This window comes from Bos grunniens, chromosome X (assembly GCF_055505025.1).
Source record: "Bos grunniens cultivar Pamir isolate PY7600 chromosome X, Bosgru_T2T1.0, whole genome shotgun sequence".
NCBI lineage: Eukaryota > Metazoa > Chordata > Mammalia > Artiodactyla > Bovidae > Bos > Bos grunniens.
Window position 1 is genome coordinate 140,295,132 of NC_141194.1, and position 12,830 is coordinate 140,307,961.

Sequence of the window (12,830 nt, forward strand, 5' to 3'; positions counted from 1 at the left end):
TGGACTGCAAGGAGATCCAACCAGTCCATTCTGAAGGAGATCAGCCCTGGGATTTCTTTGGAAGGAATGATGCTGAAGCTGAAACTCCAGTACTTTGGCAAAGAGTTGACTCATTGGAAAAGACTGATGCTGGAAGGAATTGGGGGCATGAGGAGAAGGGGACGACAGCGGATGAGACGGCTGGATGGCATCACTGACTCGATGGACGTGAGTCTGTGTGAACTCCGGGAGTTGGTGATGGACAGGGAGGCCTGGCATGCTGCAATTCATAGGGTGGCAAAGAGTCGGACACAACTGAGTGACTGAACTGGACTGAACTGATGAGAATGCTGAATTTGGTCCTATATATTGATATGATTTTCTAATGAATAGACATGTTCACAAACAAAATCTAGAAGTTGCATAGATAATGTGCTTCTTACCACCACAGGTGATAAAGTGAAAACTGATTAACTTAGAATGTTAGAGTCTGAGAGTCTTGAGAATTAGAAAGAACCTTAGAGATGATCTTCTAGTCTCATATTTTCATCTTATATGTATAACAACTAACCTAGAAAAAAGAAGTGACACCTGTCCATGGTGTATAGGCAATACTTAAATCCAGGTTTTTTAACTTGAAGTCAAGTGCTCTTTTTACTAGTGAGGATAGCATTATCTGATGAGGGCTTATTCAGAAACCCTACTAGAAAGAAAGGTTCCCAATTAAAAGCAACTCCAAGAGAAACCTGATTTTGCTGCCTGTTACACTAAAAAAATTCTTCCTCCTTCCCTCAAATGTGGTTCACTATGTTGCACAAATTCTTTGGCAAATGGTAATGGAAGTTATTTATTTGCCTGTATCACTGTCTCTCACATTCATTTCTACCACTTATGTAGCCCAAATAATCTGCTTTGTATGGACTAAGAACTTCTTGTCCAAACTATGCCATGAAATTCCCTGTGAGACTTTGATAACATCTTTTTCCTTTCTGGACCTCAGTTACCTCCTCTGTTAAGTGAGAAGATTGGACTAAGTAATTTCTAATGGCTCCTTCAGCTCTGACATCTGATAATTCTACATTAAATAGCATTTCATTCTATTAAAAAATTAAGTCACATAACAATTTACAGAAATTCAAAATCATCTAATTTTAACATATAATTTATTTTAAATAAAATATGTGTATTTATTTTAAAGTAACTTACTATTTCACTGACATATTTATTCTGAGTTACAGTTACCTTCCATGCAGTGTCACCTATTCTAATGAATGATTCCATATAATGTTTGATAAGTACCTTTTATAAAAATGATAAACAAAATAGGACTAATATTTCTACTAACTGTGTTATAACTTTATGCTAATGGATAGAGTAGTTACAATTCCTGTGACATGATCTGATCCAAAATACCAATACAATATTGTAAAGTTAAAAAAAAGAAATACATCTGGGTCTATGTAATAGTAAGCAATGTTACCCTAAGGCTCTATTGTCCTTGACTAAAGCTTGATTTTGAAACAGTCAATCTTTAAAAGTCAGCATCCATATAAAAATTAGTCCTGACATTCCTCCCTGAGAGTTACATTTGCTGAGCTTGTGTTCAACTTTCAATTTTAATTCTGCCACTTAAAAGTGAAAATTGCCAAAGCAAACATTTGGTTTCAAAGAAAGTTATCTCTTTACCAAGTGAGTCAGACACCAAACACATTGCCCTGTGTTAGTGAAATACTTTTTTTTTATATCATGAAACTAATCCAGTTCTCCAAAACTTACTTTTACCATACTCTTGTTTCTCAGCACCAGAATCTTTGTTGCCAGAGTCATTTCTCTTGTTCATTCATCTGTGTTTCCTAGTAGACCATGAAAGCCAGAGGTTTAGCATCTTCTGTTAACATTTAGTCTCCATGAACATCACCTGAGCTAGTCATCATCTCTGGAAAAAAAAAAGGGGGGGACAGTTAGAAAGGAATGATGGCACACCATGATAGATTAAAAAGTAAAAGTTATAATGTGATAAAGACTTGGGTACATTCTCAAAAATTATGCTGTGTTTGATAGCAGTGTGATATAGTACAGGTACAAGTCAATATTTTCTGCAAAGGGCCAGATAGTTAATATTAGGCTTTGTAGGCCATATGATCTCTATCGCAACTACTCAACTTGCTACTGTACCATGAAATCAGTCATAGGCAGTTAGGCAATATATAACAAAGTGTGCATGGCTGTGTTTCAACAAAATAGGTGATAGACCAGATTTGGCCCCTGGACTGTAGTTTGCCAGCTCCTGATCTGATGAAATGATTCTGAGAGATGTGGGCTCAAATAATAGAACCCTTATTAGCCCAGTAACCCTAGGCCATTTACTTATTAACATCTTTTTGATTGCACTTTTCTGTTAAATAAGGAATATAGTATCTTGTAGGGCTGTCACAAGCATAAACTATGATTGCTACAAACTGAACTGTGTCCCACAAAAATTCATAAGTTGAAGCCCTAATTCCCGATGTGAATAAATATGGAGACAGAGTCTTTAGCAAGTAATTAAGGTAAAATGAGGTGATAAAGGTAGGGCCCTAATCCAACATGGTGCATGAGCAGCTAGAAAATGAAAAGTTGACAACAATATATGTATCTCAAAAAGGAAACAAAAATCATCCAAAGATATTCAAGTTCTCCTTTCAACCAAATAAATTAAGGGTTTGGATTTCCAAACCTTGGCAAATATGAATAAGGTTTAAAAAAACATTCATGCATAGGTTTCTGTGCAGACATAGGTTTTCAACTTCTTTCAGTAAATGTCAAAGTTCATGAATGCAGGATTATATGATAAGAATTGCTTAGCTTTGTAAGTAACTGCCAACATATCTTCTAAAGTGATTGCACCATTTTGTACAAAAAATGAGAATTCTTATTGCCTTGCATTCTTTACAGCAGTTGGTATTGTTATTTCTGTTTAAAGCTACCCTAATAGGCATACAGTGGTAATTATTGTTTGACTAAAGGTGAACACTCTTGAAATAAAAAAAAAAATAGAAGGTCCAAGCCAAAAAAAAAAAAAAAAACATATATTACAATAAAGATCTAAAGGGAAATTATAAAACTGAAAAATATAGTGTTCAAAATAAAGACTTCACTGTGGTGGGCTCAATAGTAGAATGGACATGACATAGGAAATAATAAATGAACTTGAAAACAGCATAGATTAAGGGCAATTATATAATCAGAATAACAGAGAGAAACAGATTTTAACAAAATGAACAAAGGCTAGCAACCTAAAAGTTTTAATATTTGTGTTAATGGAGCCCCCAAATGGGAGGAGAAAAAGATTGGTAGATTAAATATATTTGAATACTAGTTGAAAAATCTTGAATTTAATGAAAGGCATAAATTTATAGATTCAAGAAGTACAGCATACTACAAAAAGGATAAACTACAAGAAAACCGTGTCCAGACACATAATAATCAAACAGCTGAAAATGAAAATAAAGAAAAAAAAATCTTGAAAGCATCCAGAAGAAAAACGACACATTACGTACAAGAGAATTTGCATAATTGGTGAATGAGAAACCACATACGCCAAAATATAATAGAACATTTTTGAAAACCTAAAAAAGAACTGTCAACCTGGAATTCTTTGTCCAGAAAAGTTAAAGATATTTTCAGGTGAAATAAAACTAAGAGAATTTGTCACAATCAGATATAATTGCTAAAAAAATTCTTCAGGCTAGAAAAAAATGATACCAGAAGGAAACTTGCTCCAGGAATAAAGGAAGATTGACAGAAAAGGCAATTATTTGGGCAAAATATAAGAGTATTTCTTTCCACTTAAACTCTGTAAAATATGTATGGTTCTTGAAAACAAAACATTTGTCTGAGGGAGGGTTTTAATATATGTAAATGAAATACAGATGGCAACTGTAATTTAAATGGGGAGAAACCCTACATTTTACTTGAAGTGGTACAATAGTAACTCTACATAGAATGTGAAAAGACAATATGTATATTGTAATTCGAGCAACAATTAAAATTTATAAGTGTATATATAGGCAAAAACGTTACATTGATATGGAATACCAAAAGCTATTCAAATAATCAAAAAAAGAAGACAGGAAATGAAAAAATAGAAAAAAAGGGGGACAAACAGAAAACAATGAATACAAGTATATGTAGACCTAATCCAAGAAAAATAATGAAATTAAATATATAAATAGTGTAAGACCACAAATGAGAACATAGAGTGTTAGACTGAATTAAAAAAAAAAAAAAAAGAACTATATCCTCTCATTAAGAGCAAACTATATGACTTCTATAAGAAACCCACTTCAAAGAAGAAGATATATACAGGTTAAAAATAGAAGACTGGAAAAGGCAATACCAGGCAAACACTTATCAACAGAGAACTGGTTAACTATACTGATATGAGACAAAGACAAAGCACATTTATGTATTAGGGAAATCATCAGGGATAAAGAGGGATATTACAGAATGATAACAGGGTGATTTCATCAAGAAGAAAAAATCCTAAATGTACATGCAACTAACAATAGGGCTTTTCAACTCTTGATTCCAGAGCAACTAAACATTTGTATAAAAAATAAACCTCAATCTATTACTTATGCTTTATTTAAAATTAATTCAAAATGAATCATAGGCTTAAATGCAAAATGAAAAAGTATAAAACCTAGAGAAGAAAACATAAATGAAAAATCATTATATGCTTGTCTGGAAGAGTTCTTAGATATAATACCAAAGCACAATTAAAGAGAAAAAAATGATCATTTGGAACTTATCAAAATTTAAAACTTTTGCTCTTAAGAGGATGAAAAAATAAGATTCAATCTGAGAAAAAAATAATTATAAATCATATATCTGACAAAGGATTATATCAAGAAGATATAAAGAGTTCTCAGAGATCCAAAATAAGGAAACAAAAAAAAAACCTAATTTTTAAAATAGGTAAAACACATGAAGAAACATTCTATCAAATAAGTTATATGGATGGCAAGTAAGTACATGAATAGGTATTCAGTCTAACTACTAGAGGAAAAAAATACAAATAAAGATCTTGATGAGATACAGTTACCCAGTCCAAGCTCACTCTGCTCTCCACACAGGAGGCCAAGGAGAGATGTTGAGGCAAGGAAGAGACCAGCTGACTGAGAAGATGGCAGGCTAGCACCTTAAAAATAACCATCTTGTCAGGGCCTGCATATCGATTCTTTTAAGGATCAGTGATGGGGGCAGGTGAGGAAATGAAGTAAAAAGATAATTTACTTCCTGCAAATATCTCCTAGAATGACAAGCCTCAGGTAGAGAGATGTGTTAGTTTCATTTCCTTGCTGTCATTTCACGGATAGTGTGAGCAACTGGAGTTCTCAAACATTGCAGATGGGAATGGAAAATGGTACAGCCACTTTAGAAAACAGTTTCTGGTAATGTTTAATGTATACTTCCCATGTGACCCAGCAATCCAGCTCCTAGGTATTCATGGCAAGAGAAATGAAACTTTCTGTTCGCACAAAAATCAATTGAGAAGGTTTATAGTAGCTTCATTCATAAACACCAAAAAATGGAAATAACCCAAATGTCTATCAACAGATGACTTTATAAACAAACAGTGGTAAAGTCATACAATGGGATACTAATCAGCAATGAAAAGGAATGGGTTTACTGACAAATGTAACATCATGAATGAATTTCAAATGCAATATATGCTAAGTGAAAGCAGTCAGATTGAAAAGGCAAGTGTACTCTAGGTATGATTTGATTCAGATGACTTTCTGGAAAAGGCAAAACTATCAGAACTGAGAATGGATTGACAGGAGTTAAGAATGGGAGGAAAGGTTTGACTACAAAGGTGCAGCATGAAGGAGTTTTCTTGGGATATAGAAACTATTTCCTATCTTGATCTTGACAATGGTTTCACAATTCTATCATTTGTCAATACAGACATAACTTATGCTATAAAGATTATATGTAAATTTAACCTATGCAAATTTTATTAAAAATAAGGCTGGAAAAAAGTGGGGATCATAGTCATGTCTACATTTACATTCCAGATGAACAGCATCTCTGGACAACTTTGAGTCAGATATAATTGTATGTTTTGTTTATATGGCTTTTATTTTCATTCTGGATATACTTCTATACTTTCTATGCTGCAAATTCTTAGTGGTGTTGATCATTAACTGGGCCAGCATAAATTCAACCTCTGGCCTTTATTTCTGTCCTACTGCCCTGAGTAGATAATGTACTTCCGTGTCTGATAAGGTACTTTGGCCTTTACTTCAACCTAGTAGACAAAATGCCTTCTACAAAGAAGGGCACAGCACAGCTCTCAATGTTTTCAGCTCTTTGTGAACAGGTACTTACACAGAGTCAGTATGCAGCATATTTATCAAGAATAAAACAAGCAGTCCTAAAACTCGATGACTGGCAATTCTATCTCCTACATAATCAAATGAGAATATCTGTCGTTTCCAGTTTTATTATAAACTCTGAAAATACTTTCAACTACTGCAATAACTTTCAGATGAGACTCTTAAGGAACTTGCTGCTGCTGCTGCTGCTGCTGCTAAGTCGCTTCAGTTGTGTCTAACCCTGTGCAACCCCATAGATGGCAGCCCACCAGGCTCTCCCGTCCCTGGGATTCTCCAGGCAAGAACACTGGAGTGGGTTGCCATTTCCTTCTCCAATAAGGAACTTGCTACTTAAGTACTAAACCAGATTTTTTTCAGAGCCTGAGATACTCTCAAGTAAAATTCCTTATGTTTGTATATTGCTGAACAAGTTTTAAAATGCTCTCATGTTTAATACCATTAGGTTCTCCTAACACAACCCCAAATGCAGCTCCAGAAACTTAAGTGATACGCACAAGATTACACAGCTCAGAAGTAATGCAGTTGGGCCCAACATTCAGTTCCTGGGACTCTAATGGAGTTCTCAGAATATTTCAATGTAAAGCAGAAAGTAATTTTAGATTCACTTCTTCTTGAAGCTTTGTTTCTCTTGTGTTGGGAAGACAAATATGCTGAAAAGAATTGTAATCATTCTTGGATGATTAAAGAATGGTGCTTCAGGGTCAGGGTCCTCAATTTCCTGACCATTTCATGATACCTATGCTTATTTCTTATCAGGGAGAAGAGAAGAGTGGGCAGCTTGGAAGTTAAAGTAGGGATCCTGGAGACTTATCCCCTCACTGGAAGACCTTCAGCTTGCCTCTCATCTCAAGTGATTGGAGGTTATTTGACCTCTGCTGCAATCTCCGGGTTTAGAGGACTTTGGCTTAATTCTAGGCATGTCTAATTCCCCAGACACTACCTTAAGTGCCAGTTTTCCAATTTTTGCATAATATCCTTCCCAAAGGGGAACTGCAGTCCCCGCATTGACTATTTATTAAGGGGCCAGAACTCCGACCTGTACATTCTCAATCTAAGTCCTAGCCTATCTCCTAAAAAAGTCATTGTTACACAAGTGTTTTGTTTTGTTTTGTTTTGTTGAGGCATAATTGACCTATAGAAGCATTTTGAAGCCCATTTTATTTCAAGTGACTACTAGAGTGCCGAGTATATTACAGAAGTTCAATAGAGATTTGTTGCATAAATAAGTGAATGAATCAATGAAGTATAAGAGATTCTTTATTTTGAGGTCAGAGAGTTCGTACTTAAAGCCATTTTGATAATTACTTGCTACTAGGAGAAGAAAGTGGTGATCACAATCTCAAGGACAGTGAGAAATATATGTAGGTGGTCAGGTAATTAAAAACAAACAAAAGCAACTGTAGCTATAATTGTGTTCTGATCTATACTAGAAGGGAAGTCAGCAATCTAGGATCATGGTTCAGTAAATATATTTTAATGAACATAAGCATTGAATAACTTTCATTTTCCCTATTTTTAAAAAATGACACTCACATTCTAATTTTCCCTTTAAAATCCTCTTGGAAACTTAAACTCACAAATGTTGTCAGTCTAAACAAACATCCCTGATTGAAATTTTCCTTCCTGAACACTCATTGAGGATTATGTGTTTAAGGGCTTTTTATAACTTAATCTGCATAACCTTGAAGAGTCTCTTCATCCTTTAGCTGATTAAAAATATTTTTCACAGCCCGTAAAGCAAGATATGACTCCATGCTATGTGTATTTAATAGAGGAAATATGCTTTATGTGCTCCATTAAGTCGTTTGTGAAATTGCATTAGTGCCATGCCATTAGCACACCTCTTTCAGGCACATCTGTGGCCATCTTTTGACAGGTAAATTAACAGTTTCATCAATCTACTCAGAGATTTGTAATCACCTTCTAATCAAAAAAAAAAAAAAAAAAAACCTTATCAGGAGTTACAAAAGGTATCAGACAGAATCTTCAATAGAATATTGGAGAAATGAATAGAACAAGATGATATTATATTTCTTGATGGATGATAGTGGCATATTTTAGAGACATTATTAAATTATATTCACTTAAGAGGTTAAAAATATAAAAATATAATATGGGGCAGATACAGATGATTGCAAGAATGATGCTTAAAATATGGTGACTTTTCTAAGATGCCATGAAATTATTATAAAAATCTTGTTTCCCTAACAAGAAAATTGTTAAATCATAAGCATATTGTTAAACACTGACAGTATCCACACAGCTAGAGTTCATTTCTAAACAGTATGTGTGCTAAGTCACTTCAGTCATGTCTGACTCTTTGTGACCCTATGGACTGTAGCCCACCTAATTCTAATCTTTTGCTATTTATGAATGGATAGTATTGCAGCAAAATACTCTCATCTTTAAGTCTCCTGCTCAAAGCTTTTATTATGATTGATTAATTTTTCAGAGATCACTTTCAGATGTCACTGTCCTCTTTCCTTGAGTTTTTGTTTTTTTTTTCTTTTAACGTTTACTGTAAGTGCATACTGTTTCCATAACAATAAATTATAGCAGAAACAACTTTTTCCAGTGTGCCACTGTCCTAAATCTTCTAGCATATCTCCAGTATTTTTGCCGTTCTCATCCCACTCCCACATTATAACGTGCTTTACAAATTTTCGACTGACAGGTATAAACATAAACATCAGCATCACCTCCTCTGTGTATACCTCAGCTCAAAGTGCCCTCTCCTTCCTCTGAATTTTCACAGCACTTAATGTCTCTTCATCTCATAAATGGCATCGGATACTAGTAGTAATAATTTCTATTATTTTCCCAACTACAGTGTAACTTATTTGGGGGCAATATGTAAGATTGTTAAAGCTTGGACTCTAGCATCAGACAGGCTTGGGGTCAAATCCTGAATCTGTCATTCAACTAGCTATGTGACCTTGGACAAGCTGCTTTATCTCTCCAAATTTAAGTTTTCTCACTTGTAGAAAAGGATGACATTACTGCCTACATTAATATAACATTATGCCATTCCCACAACCACAGTTTTATCACTGTTTTCTAGGTAAATGAAACACTACAGAAATATGTGGATGACCAGAAACAAATTGTCTTACTCCAGTGTACCTTTCAAAATATATTGATAAAAATTCAGATGGGAGAAATATGTTAGCTTCATTTTTTAATTCTATAAAATTGAGTTTCAGTCTCAGCTGCCTAAGACTGCTCATGAATCAGAGCCCATCAGGAAAGGTATCATACGAGAATAGGTTCTAAAGTCAGACAACTGGTGCTTACATCTCACCTCTGCCACTCATTATCTGTGACATAGGATAATTTGCCTATATTCCTTAAGCTTCAGTTTTCTCATCTGTGAAATGGGGGTTATAACAACATTAGATACATCATAAGGTTACTGTAAGGATTAAATGAGTTAATAAATGTGATTCATTTGAATAGTACCTGCATAAAGAAATTATTGTTAGCAATTTTTGTCGTACTTGTACTCATCTTTCAAATGTGCTGACTTCTCAGTTTTGAATCCTTATGAGAGAAACAAATGGTGAGTATACAGAAAAAAAATACTATGGGAAATCTCATAGAAGTAGGAATAATCAGAGTGCCATCGTCATTCATAGTTCCAAGAAACTCACTGAGTGCCCAAAGCTTTAAAAGTCTAATCCTAAATTCTTTCTTTTTAGTTCTTTACATTCAGTAGTCCATGCACTTTTCAGAGTGACACACTGAGCAATATTTTTTATCAGTTTCAAATTATGTTTATAGTTGATTCATTCTCTAAGAACCAGATCAAGATAAAGCCCAAACTTTTACAAGAACCTCACCATGCCAGCTAGTCTTCTGTTTGAGATCCTACAGTACTTTACCATCTAAAGCAGGGGCTGGCAATATATGGTCTCTGGTTAAATCCAGCTGCAAATGTATTCTTGTACAGACTGTGAGTTAGGAATAGCTCTTATATTTTTTAAGAATTATAATAAAAAATAATGACTATGTGTGTGACAGGGGATCATAGGTACTCTGCAAATTCTAATGTATTTACTATGTGTTCCTTTACAAAAAGAAAATTCCTGACCTCTCCTTTTCTGTACTCATTTGGCACTTCATCATATACGGTCTAGAGATATATCTTGTGTTCACTGCTACTGGTAGATAATAACCATAATATTCACACCATCATTAGGTGCTTACAGTGTTTCAGGCACTGTGCTCAGTATTTAACTACATCATTTTAGTTTTCACTACAGCCCTATGAGTAGATAATAATTTTTTAGGTATATAATATTTTAATTTCCTCATTTTGTAGATGAGGAAACTGAGATTTAGAGTAGAATACATCATGCCATAGTTACATGGCTAGCGAATATTTGAACTTAAATCTTACTCAAAAACTCACATCCTTTTTCATACTGTGGCACACTGTTGTTGTTTTTGTTCTTTTTGTTCTTTTAAGTCATTTAAATGAAGTGCATGTGTTTAAGCCTAGATTATAAACTCCTTAAAGGCAAAAGCCATGTGTCTCCCACAACAGAGAATGCTACATACACAATGGCTATCCAATACATATTTACTAAGTGCAAAAATGGATATGTTACTAAAGAACATAATCATGCATTCATAAATTACGGATGTACCTAATACTTCAGTGTTCGTGTTAGTGCTCAGTGGCTCAGTAGTAGTATACTTTTTCTGCGACCCCATGGACTATAACGCACCAGGCTCCTCTGTCCATGGAATTCTCTAGGCAAGAATACTGGAGTGGGTTGCCATTTCCTTCTCCAGGGGATCTTCCCAGCCTAACTTTCTCCAAATCTTTAAATAGATCTTTCTACTTGGACCTTTCCAATGCTAAAATGAAGCACTGCCTGGAGTTATGTTATACATAAGTTTTCTTCCTTCCTCCCTTTCTCCATTCTTCCCTCCCACCCTTCCTATCTTCTTCTTCCTCCCTCCCTTCTTCCTTAAAAAAAATATTCAGCATGCTGCTTAATATGTGTAAGTTAGTGAGGTGGACAAAATAAGCATGCCCCATGATCTTGTCTAAACTGCAATCTAGGTTCTTTGGTGTGTGTATATATATATATATAAGATATCATGTATCTTATATATGATAAGACATATATATATATATATATATAAGATATATATATATAAGATATATATATATATATATATATATATATATCTTAGTTGGATCATTTTCAGGTTTTAAAGCATCAAGATGTCAACTGCAATTACCTTCCACTTGAAGTCCAGGTAAATTTGGCTTGAAAGGCCAGTTGCCATGTGAGTCTAATGTACTCCTCTAATATTTCTGCATATCCTGGGAATTTAAGTTTTTTTATAATCCTCTCTGGCACTGATTTATGGCTTTTGCTATATTTTCTTTTCTACTATGCATACTGCTGCTCTTCCTGCATCACTGCTCAGTCTCCAACCAATTACCAGAGATCATTTCTTCTCCTTCATCCTAATCCAGCTTCCCCTTTCTTCACCTCACACACGCATTTGTGTGAGGCAAGTGAGTAGAAAGACTTTAACTAAATATCTAGAGGCAGTGAAAGTTGAACTTCTAATAAGCAAATAAACAAAACATAGCTCATACTCTTATGGAACTCACAGTCATTTTGGAGAACACATATATTGAAGTATCATCTGTAAAATAACAAAATGGTGAACAGAAATTCCTAACATTAAAGATTAGTTTTAAAACTTATGTACACCTTCATTTGATTCATTTTGATATTTGGCAAAACTAATACAATTTTGTAAAGTTTAAAAATAAAATAAAATTAAAAAAAAACTTATGTTATAGCCATTTAATGAAATATTAAAGCTATCATTTAGAAAATTATGTGTGTTAGCAGGGTAAGCCAATATGTATATATCATGAAAAGATAGCTCATGAGAGGTCAGTGACTTCTGTATACTTTGAATAACATTCTAAAAATTATACACCAGTTTGGCAGAAGAATAGAGAGAAATAAGAGCCTTTCATGTTTTTAAAGAGTTTTTTGATGTGGACCATTTTTAAAGTTTTTATTGAATTTGTTGCAACATGGCTTCTGTTTGATGCATTGGGTTTTTGGCTGTACAGCATGTAGGATTTGAGCTCCCTGACCAGGGATCAAATCCACAGCCCTGGCTTTGGAATGCAAAGTCCTAACCACCAGACCTTCAGGGAAGTCCCAAGCATTTCACTTCTAATATCTACACACTGCTGTATTTAAATGTTTATAAGGATCAATATTCTATAGTTAAAACCTAAATAAAACTAGGCCAAAGGGCTGATTAAACTGATTGTAAAAGTACATTTTCATTTAGTGGCTCTTCATGTAGTGGTTATATTTGTGCACAACAAGGCACTTTACGGTTTGGGGACGGCTTTACTATTTTACAAAAATTTCCAACTCATCCACCACATTTCACAACATCTGCTAAAAATCAAAATTT

At 34.3% G+C, this 12,830-nt stretch overlaps 1 protein-coding gene across 9 annotated transcripts in view; it reads right to left on the reverse strand.

Moving 5' to 3' along the window:
- Positions 1–816: 816 nt before the first annotated feature.
- Positions 817–12,830, reverse strand: part of LOC147341495 (uncharacterized) — a 786,153-nt gene continuing 774,139 nt past the window's right edge. For 2 of the 9 annotated variants that reach the window (XR_015158816.1, XR_015158814.1), the window contains exon 6: positions 817–1,915. The gene's annotated coding sequence lies outside the window, so the exon portion shown is untranslated. The remainder of the gene's footprint in view (positions 1,916–12,830) is intronic. The other 7 variants (XM_086387341.1, XR_015158810.1, XR_015158804.1 and 4 more) reach the window with 7 other exon arrangements.